General features: G+C 41.5%; 1 pseudogene; it reads right to left on the bottom strand.

Moving 5' to 3' along the window:
- Positions 1–7,485: 7,485 nt before the first annotated feature.
- LOC143716524 (uncharacterized) lies at positions 7,486–9,100 on the bottom strand (annotated as a pseudogene).
- Positions 9,101–9,537: the final 437 nt, after the last annotated feature.

Raw genomic sequence — 9,537 nt, 5'->3', positions numbered from 1 at the left:
AGGGTACATTGTGTCTGTGACCAGTGTGTACAAGCTTGATGACTGCTGAAAATATGTTGACAATTAAAAAGTAGTGGAGTGTATTAAAGTTTTATTATCATCATGATGCTATGAAGCAGGCTGGACCGAGAGCCGTGGGAGCAAATATTATTGAATAGGACCTTATAGTAATAGTATAAAATAGTAAACAAGAAACACTTTCAGTCAACCATCCAATAGTTATAACAATTGCATGATTTATATGTGATTTAAGCATAATAGTCACATAAGTTCTAGACATGATATAGAATTATTCAGATGAATGATGTTTGATTATAACTCCATCTAGCATTTGGAGTGATCTGGTGCGTTCTGATCATATAAAAGCATTTCTGTGGGTTTCTCTGTGGATTTCAATCCTGTAAGCGAGGTCATTCAAAGGTTTCAGGGAGAAGAAGGTCTGTTTTGGATCTTTTGTCTTGGGATCAAACATTCTCTGCCATTATTTTGGTGGGTCTAGAGCTGTGCAATCCCCGAACCAATCCGTCTTTTACAATACCTATGGTTGACATCTTCCTTTAGCTATAATCTTTTACAAGCTTTCATGGCTATAAAGTACATAGCTGGGGGGTTCACTAGTTCTACCAGAAAGGCTCGGGAGAATAAACACTGTAACAATAAATACATTTATTGATAGCCCAGCAAGCAATAAAGTTATTTGGCGTAGGCCCCGTCCATAGCTCGCAATCCGAGGGTCCGGATTCTGCATTTCCTGCCTGAAGACGAAGGCAGGGGCGCAGCCGACCCTCTAGGAGGTATAGGAAGGGACCATCCTGGTGGTGGTGGGGAGGATGGAGGGGAAGGAACCATCTTGGAGGTGGTGGGGAGGATGGAGGTAAATGAAAGCGCCAGCATCTGCGAACTCAAACATGTGTAAGTACCGGTCTTTTATACCGCAAGTATTAGACACGATTGGATAGATGAGAAGGTAATAAGTGACGTAGCAATTGAGTCTTCCTGGCAGAACTTAACGCTAAAGCTTCCATTTCGCTTAGACTGGCTGGAGTCCACTTCATTTATGATCCTAGATTGTTGATTTGGGGTCTGGAGTGTGGAGTTGAGGTTTTTGTGTGGAATTATGTTTTAACAAATCATCTGGAAGATTCATTTGTGTTTGTTTCATTCTCAGATCCTACAGGCCCCTCATCTGAATGAACTTTCAGGTGATTTTTCAGATTTGATGACAAATTAAAATCTTTACCACACTGATCACAGTTACAGTTTTTTTTACAATCGCTATGACAATTTTTTCAATACTTTTAACAAATTTCCTAAACTCTTAACGCACCAACACACCTAACACACAATTGGCAAAACAGTTAATTTCATGCTCAAAATCACACATTGTGAACTAAACTCCAACACCAATATTCAAAATACAATAATACACTAGCAACAATACACTATAGCTGTGCCCCAATGTGAAGGCTGCATCCTCCGAAGGCCGCGGACTTCGAAGGATGCAGCCTATTCGTCCTTCGAAGGATGCACCATGTAGCCTTCGTAGGATTTCAATTGCGCAACCAGGTGTTCCCGATTACTACTCCTGGCACCAAGCAACCGAGAGTAAAGCTGCCATCCTGATAATTCATTTGTTATAATTGAATAAACAGCTATTGTAGCACACGCTTGTATTTTGAAATGTATAGCCTAATTGTTTTCATCTGATGTGCATTTTCTACAAGGCCAATAATCTATAAAAGCACAAACCTATGGGTGGAGACACCAGCAAACTGGCTGAACCAAAAAAAAAAAAAAAAAAATATATATATATATATATTTTTTTTTTTTAAAGAGCAGATTAATGTCATTTTAGAGGAGGTGGAGCTATACAACATATTTTATTCAGCAGGTTTAAGGGCAGTCATACAAATAAAACAAAAACAAAAAATCTGGGAGATTATTTCTACAAAACCGACTGTAACTAGGGGCATTAAAAGTTCAGGGAAGGAGGTCAGGAAGAAGTGGCAGGACTTTGCCAGCCTTGCTAAAAGGAAAGGGGCACTGCAGAGGACAACATTTAATAAAACAGGTGGTGGGACCAATGATTCCCCGTTCTCACAGCAAAGGAAGAAAAGGCCTTGTCAATACTTGGCACAAGTGCTTCAGATGGCATTTGTGGTGGTATTGACATGGGACCACATGGCCAACCAAGAAACAGGCTACATGGCTGGTTTTCGTGCATGTCAGCAAGTCATTGACATATTTTTTTAGTTCATCCTATTTCCCCAGTCTTTGAAGCATTACAACTTTTACTTTATTTTTTTTTTGTTCATTCGTTTAATTTAGATTAAAATTATTAGATTCAATTATTTCCTTTTTTGTTGTTGTATTATGCCCTTTTTAATTATTTTATTTATAAATTCATTTAAACAAAAAACGAGTAATAAAGTGTACAATAAAGTACAATCAAAACCTTATATTATAATCACATTGCACTTGAATAAAGTTAAATGTGTAATGTGCCGGTTGTCCTGCAGGTGACCTCATAACTCTGTCTTCGTACGATGCACTTGGGGATTTACTATTACTCCAGAGCACTCGTAGATCTACGATGATTTTCAAGTGCTACTTAAGTTACGATGCTTTTGGGAAACAGACCGTAATATTAAGATCATTCGTACGATCGTTTTAACTATCTTCTTAGGCTTATGATGCTTTTGGGAAACGCAGCCCTGGTTTGCTGCGTCCCAATTCAGAAGCTGCTTCCTGCATTGCCAGATTACACTTTAAACTGTTCAAGTATTGGGTGTTAATTTACGTAAATAATGTAATGAAAAGAAAAGAAAACATACATGGGGATATAAAGGTTCAAAAGTTCACTTATATAGCCTACCTTAATGCGATTTTGTAGGCTAGTGTATTCTTTCTATTATGTAGCATAAATGGACAATAGGCTAAATGATGAATATGAAAAATATATATTTCATCCCCGTATTATGGAGGGAAAAACCCCTCCATCTGTGGGGGGAAAAAAAACAATCCGTGGCGATGGTTGTGCAATCCGTCCCTTCAGTTTATAAACTGTAGCCTACTCACAATATTTTTTTATGTGTAAACATAAATGTATAAAAAATACACAATTTTATTTCTGTAAACTCACAATAACAAGAAAACTTTGTGCTTTTGTAAAATAAAATAAAAGAATCAGGCTTGCTTTCATGATCTCCGTGAATTGGAGCGAGTCTCAAAAATGAACTAAAAACAAAATATAGCCTATAAGCCTACCTATACAAAGCTTGAAATGTCCACTTTTAAACGAACAAATTCGAATATAATTTCCAAGTTCTAATTTGGCCTTAGAAAACCAGTAAAATCGACATTTTCCATATTAATTTGTGAATATTTCAAATATTTAATAAAGGGGAAAAAAAGTCATAAATAAAAACCTGAAATTAGGCCTACGTCAATATTTTTTTATTTTTTTTCGCAGCATTTGGTGTGTAGGGCCTACAGTTCAAATTCAAAATTTGGTGCTCAAATTTGCGTTTTAAAAATAGCCTAACAACCGTTCATTTTTCGTTTTTCAATTGCGGGTTAAAAAAAAGAAAAACGAGTGGACGCAAAAGTAAATATTTCAAATAATGTATTTGTAGAAAAAGTTTGATAGTCTTGGGTCCGTGTACTTTTGCGTCCATTCGTTTTTGCACAAATAAAAGTAGTTGCGAATGATGTATTATTCTTTTCTGTATGACCAGAAATGATAGAGTATTTTAAGTTGTTTCCACGGTTGATAGAAAAATGCAAGCCTCTGTGCCATGCAGTGCGCGCTCCACACTCCGCACAAACACTTGGATATGCGTCATAATCTTGTGTTTATTTATGATAATCTTAGCCCTGTATTATTATTGTCTAAACTGTATTTTGACTTACATTTGACGAATTGCTTTGTTCCTTTTTTTGATAAAAGCAGCTTCTAAATATGTAGCCTAAATGTACTACTAACAATAATAATAATGATAATTATTATTATTTGTGTTTATAATTATAACTATAAATGAGTTCACTGAACACAGTATGTAAGTTAATCATAAAATAATTTATGGATGTTTTATTTTTATATAATAAAACCTAACCCTGTGTTTGTGTTAGGCCTATATTTCTTTTTATATGTTTAGTCTTTTATTGCTTATTCTATTATACTGAACTGTTTCCTCCCAAAAAAATTGACTTTAAAGGTTACAAGCCTAAATGTCTTTTTTAATTATTTTTAGAAAATTTAAGAAATTATCCATTTAAAAAAATGAAGTTTAAACACAATGCAAAGTATCCCTCATAAACAGGTGGCCTGGTTGAATCATCGTGGGCACGATTTGTTAAACCGAGGGAACAGTTTAAGAATTCATGAGTACAGTTTATAAATTGAGGGGACGGATTGCACAACCGTCGCCATGGATTGTTTTTTTCCCCCCACAGGTGTGACTTCCCGGGCTTCACTACGGGAATATAAACCCAGTTGAATATAAAAAAGTGCAGTTCAAATATTACTCCCGCTCATATAGCTGTCACAGTTGCTAGGCGACAAGAACAATCGTCCGTCGTTCTTTTTTAAATAAAAATGCTGTCGTCACCGGCGCGCAATGACTTATGGGGTAGGATAGGCTGCGAGGGATCCATTTATGTATCCTTCCTTTCACGGGGAAACGAAGGGTGCATTTGGGGTCGCTTTTGAATCAGGATAGCCTTCGTCGCGACGCGATGACGCAACGGGCCTTTGAATACGGCCTTCGAAGGATGCGAAATTGAATTGGGACAGCCTTCATCGCGCCGCGGTGACGCAATCGGCCTTCAAATGCGGCCTTCGAAGATGCAGTCTTTGAATTGCGACATCCTTCGTCGCGCCGCTGTGATGCAATCGGCCTTCAAATGCGGCCAATCAGCCTTCAAATACGGCCTTCGAAGGACGCAGCCTTCACATTAGTAGTGGGAAGTTCATGGGACAGCAGGCCTCGGCTGTTTCGTCGACATCGATGGCGGCGGCGGACGGCGGCCGTTGTCCGTCGGTGAGCGACTCGAGCGATGCCGGCGAAGCTGGCGGGCGAACCGGCGAGCTTTGGCGGGCAGGAGAAGGCTTGGGGGCGCGGTGAGCACGGCGCTTTTTACGGTGCGGCACCACAGCGGGCTGAAGTGCAGGCTCCGAGAAAGATGCCAGGCGAGTCCTCAGAGTCACCATAGGCATCAGCTCGCAATGAGGGCATATGCCGTCAGCAAGCGCGTGAGCCGCATGATCCTCACCCAGGCAGGAAACGCAGATGACATGGGTAGAATGAGATCTGGGCTCTGGCTGCAACATAGTGGCGATCGGAGAGCTCCAGTGTGCTGAAGAGTAAACACTGTGTTTGCAGCGTTCGAGGCGGGGGGCGCGCTGATCACAGCGGGGAGCCTGACCGCGCTCAACTACTCTATGACAGTTTGTAGAGAGAGAGAGAGCGGGACGAACCCCGTGGGGTTTAGCATGTCTGTGAGGGAATGTGGGCTCGGGACAGCAGCCACACTCACTGCACTGAGAACACCGTCGGCCTGGGCTGACTGTATGTGTGTTGGTTTCGTTTTTACAGAAACCGTGGGACATGCATTGTGTAGTGTTTGTGGGCACTGTGTCGTGGGCACATTCACTACATTTAATGCACAATCGACATGAGTCGATTTTATTTGTACGAGCCCTGCACTGCGGGCTGTGTCTGTGTGTAGGAATGAGCACTGTGTCGTGGGCATTTTTATTACACTCATAACACCATCGCCCGTGGCCGGAATACCAGAAAATACACTCTTTATGAGATTTATCTGGGTCGCCATAAAAACTGCGTTTGTGTGCAGGCAAGCGGGCTGTGGTACCGGCTTGTTTACTGCTAAATACACTGGAACAGTCGCATTGTTTGGAACTGAGCGAGCGAGAAGTTTTGGTGAAAATCAGGCCGCAGAGGGCCTGATCTGAACACTGAATCAGGCCGCTGATCTGAACACCGTCGTTTTCCTAGGGAGGCTAGGAAGTTTTTGAGACCTCGGGCGTTACCTCAATCTTTGACCAGGGCCCGCGTGGAGGGCCCTGGTCAGAGAGCGTGAGCGCGGTCTCTGGTCCCGGGCCTGGCGGCGCTGAGAAGCGGCGGCGGGGAGCTGCGGTTGCGGCTGGGAGCTCCGAGCAGACGGCTGTTTCGAGCGACCTGCTGCGGAACTAGAGCGCTTCGGCAAAAAGTGCTTCATCGCCTGTGACGTTTTCTGAACCTCAACGAATCTGTCCGCGAAATCCTTGACGGCAGATCTGAAGAGGCCAGCTGACAAGATGGGCGCGTCGAGGAACACAGAGTCCGTCATCTCTGATAACGTCAGCCAAAGGTGTCTCTCAGCCACGGTGAGAGAAGCCAAGTTTCGTCCAATGGCCTGTTCAGCAGATTTCGCAGCGCGTAGAGCCAGGTCTGTAGCGCTTCTCAAATCCAGCACGCTGACAGCTTCCGGTCCTTCCTCGTCCATTCTACGGAGAAGGCCTGGAAGATCTGTAGTATGGCCATAATGTGCAGTGCTGACGCAGCCTGCCCAGCGGCGGTGTAAGCGCGACTGAGCATGGCAGAAGTCATACGGCAGGCTTTAGTGGGTAGCACCGTCTAAGCACGCCGTCCAGCAGAGGGCGGGCAAAGGTGGGCTGCTTCCACTGGAGGAAAAGTCGCGGCGGCGAACACACACTCTTAACAGAGGTAAAAGGATATATAATGCCGGAAAGCGTAGCAGGTACGGCAGCTGAAGGCGGCGAGGTGAAGGCCAGCGGCTTCAGACTCAGCGGCTCGTCCCGCAGAAGGCTTGTTCTCAACGGCGCGGCTTCTCACTCCGGATCAAGCGATGCATGAACTTCACTGAAGAGATGTAAAATCAGTTTGTATCAGCCTGTCGAGCTATATTTATAGGTCGAGGCCACGCCTATTTCGGCGGGACGTGACAAAGTGTATATGGCGTCACGCAGGGCCTCTCTCGATAGGCTACTGCTGTTTCCACAGGTCAGCCAATAGGCGCCCAAGCCGTCTTGCCTATGTCTGCATGCTGCTGCAACGCGTTTTACATTGATTCAAAATTAAGGATAATTTTTGGCTTCAATATCTCGTGGAAAAGAGGTTTTCCCCATAGCGTAAGATATTACACGGTACGAGAGAACCTCTCGTAAGAGAACTATTGATTCATTTTTAAAGCAATGAAATCAATTACATGTACCATATGAACTGAATAACTGTAAGTAAAAAAATGAAGTAGATCTGAGTAACTGCATTTGGTACATTAACAAATAAAAGAGAGAATTTTTTGGTGCCGTTTCAGTTCACCAGCTCTAGTAAAACTCTTCCCACAGTCACAACACACATGATCTCTCACTTCATTAAAGTATGTGTTTTCTGGTGACGTTTACAAGTGATCAGCCATGAAAAACTCTTTCCACAGAGAGAACACACATAAGGTTTCATTTGCTCACTGTGACACAGAACATTGTTTTTTAATATGAGTCACTAGATTCTTTGATTGGGTGAAACTCTTCTCACACTGAGTACAGTGGTATGGCTTCTCTCCAGTATGAACTCGCTCATGCACTTTCAGATATCCAGACTGAGTGAAATTTCTTGTCACAACACTTGTAAGGTTTTTCTCCAGTATGAAATCTTTGGTGGCGTTTCAGATCACCAGCTCTAGTAAAACTCTTCCCACAGTCACAACACACATGATCTTTTACTTCACTGTGTGTTTTCTGGTGCCGTTTAAAACTGTTCAGTCGTGAAAAACTCTTTCCACAGAGAGAACACACATAAGGCTTCTCTTCTGAATGAACTATCAGGTGTGATTTTAGATCTGATGATGAAATAAAATCTTTACCACACTGATCACAGTTAAATGGTTTTTCTCCAGAGTGAATGTGCAGATGATAACTCAAACTTTTTGAATCTCTGAAACTCTTCTCACACTGAGTACAGTAGTACGGCTTTTCTCCGGTATGACCTCGCTCATGATATTTCAGAGATGCAGAATGAGTGAAAGTCTTGTCACAATATGAGCACTTGTAAGGTTTTTCTCCAGTATGAATTCTTTGGTGTTGTTTCAGAGTGTCAGCTGTTGTAAAGCTCTTCCTACAGTCACAACACACATGCTCTTTCACGTCATTATGTGTTTTCTGGTGCCGTTTAAAACTGTTCAGTCGTGAAAAACTCTTTCCACAGAGAGAACACACATAAGGCTTCTCATCTGAATGAACTATCAGGTGTTTTTTTAGAAGTGATGATGAAATAAAATCTTTACCACACTGATCACAGTTAAATGGTTTTTCTCCAGAGTGAACGCGTAGATGATTCCTGAGATGTGATGTTTGATTAAAACTCTTTCCACACTGAGTGCATGTATATGGCTTTTCTCCAGAGTGAATGCGCAGATGATAACTCAAACCGGTTGAATGTCTGAAACTCTTCTCACACTGAGTACAGTAGTACGGCTTCTCTCCAGTATGAACTCGCTCATGATATTTCAGAGATGCAGAATGAGTGAAACTCTTTTCACAATATGAGCACTTGTAAGGTCTTTCTCCAGTATGAATTCTTTGGTGCTGTTTCAGATAGACAGAACTAGTAAAGCTCTTCCCACAGTCACAACACACATGATCTCTCACTTCATTATGTGTTTTCTGGTGCTGTCTAAAACTTTCCGGCCATGAAAAACTCTTTCCACAGAGAGAACACACATAAGGCTTCTCATCTGAATGAACTTTCAGGTGTTGTTTTAGATTTGACGATGAAATAAAATCTTTACCACACTGATCACAGTTAAATGTTTTTTCTCCAGAATGAACGCGCAGATGAACACTGAGACCTGATGCTTGATTAAAACACTTTCCACACTGTGTGCATGTATACGGTTTCTCTCCAGTGTGAATTCTCATGTGTCTGTTAAGCTTTGCTTTTTTTGGGAAACTCTTTCCACACTGTGAGCAGGAGTGCAACTTTTTTACTTTTGTTCCTTGAGTTTTTAAGTCACAGTGTTTCTTTATGTCATCTAGTTTCTGTCTTTGCTCCGTCACTTCCAGATGGTCTGAAATAAACATATTAAGCTGTTAGAATCAGAGAGAAAAAAAAAAGAGAAAAAAACTTCAGGTCTCTATCTGTGTGATTATAATGTATCTTTGATCTGGAAAGGTCAGTTCAGATATATACAAGGTTATGATCATTTGCATACATTTCTCTATTGGTTTTTATCCATATACTGATTATTAATTCATAGAATTATTTAAGAATCAAGAATGGAAACCAACCTTTTTGTTCCTCTGTATCTTCATGTTTTATTCTGGTTGGTTCTGGATCACTCATGTCTTCAATCTCCTCTTTAATAAACTCCATCTTTAACAACACAGTCTTGGGGTCCTGATGCTAGTGTTTTGTTGCTAAAATTAACAAACCATCATCATTGCATAAGAGACACTCTGAAACCAAACTGTCTTTTCAAAAGTATTTATTCTTGCAAGAAGGACCCAGTCACCACACA

Source organism: Siphateles boraxobius, unplaced genomic scaffold (assembly GCF_051911475.1).
Source record: "Siphateles boraxobius isolate OS27281-9 unplaced genomic scaffold, OSU_SipBor_1 6, whole genome shotgun sequence".
Lineage (NCBI taxonomy): Eukaryota > Metazoa > Chordata > Actinopteri > Cypriniformes > Leuciscidae > Siphateles > Siphateles boraxobius.
This window is presented reverse-complemented; position numbering and strand designations above follow the sequence as displayed.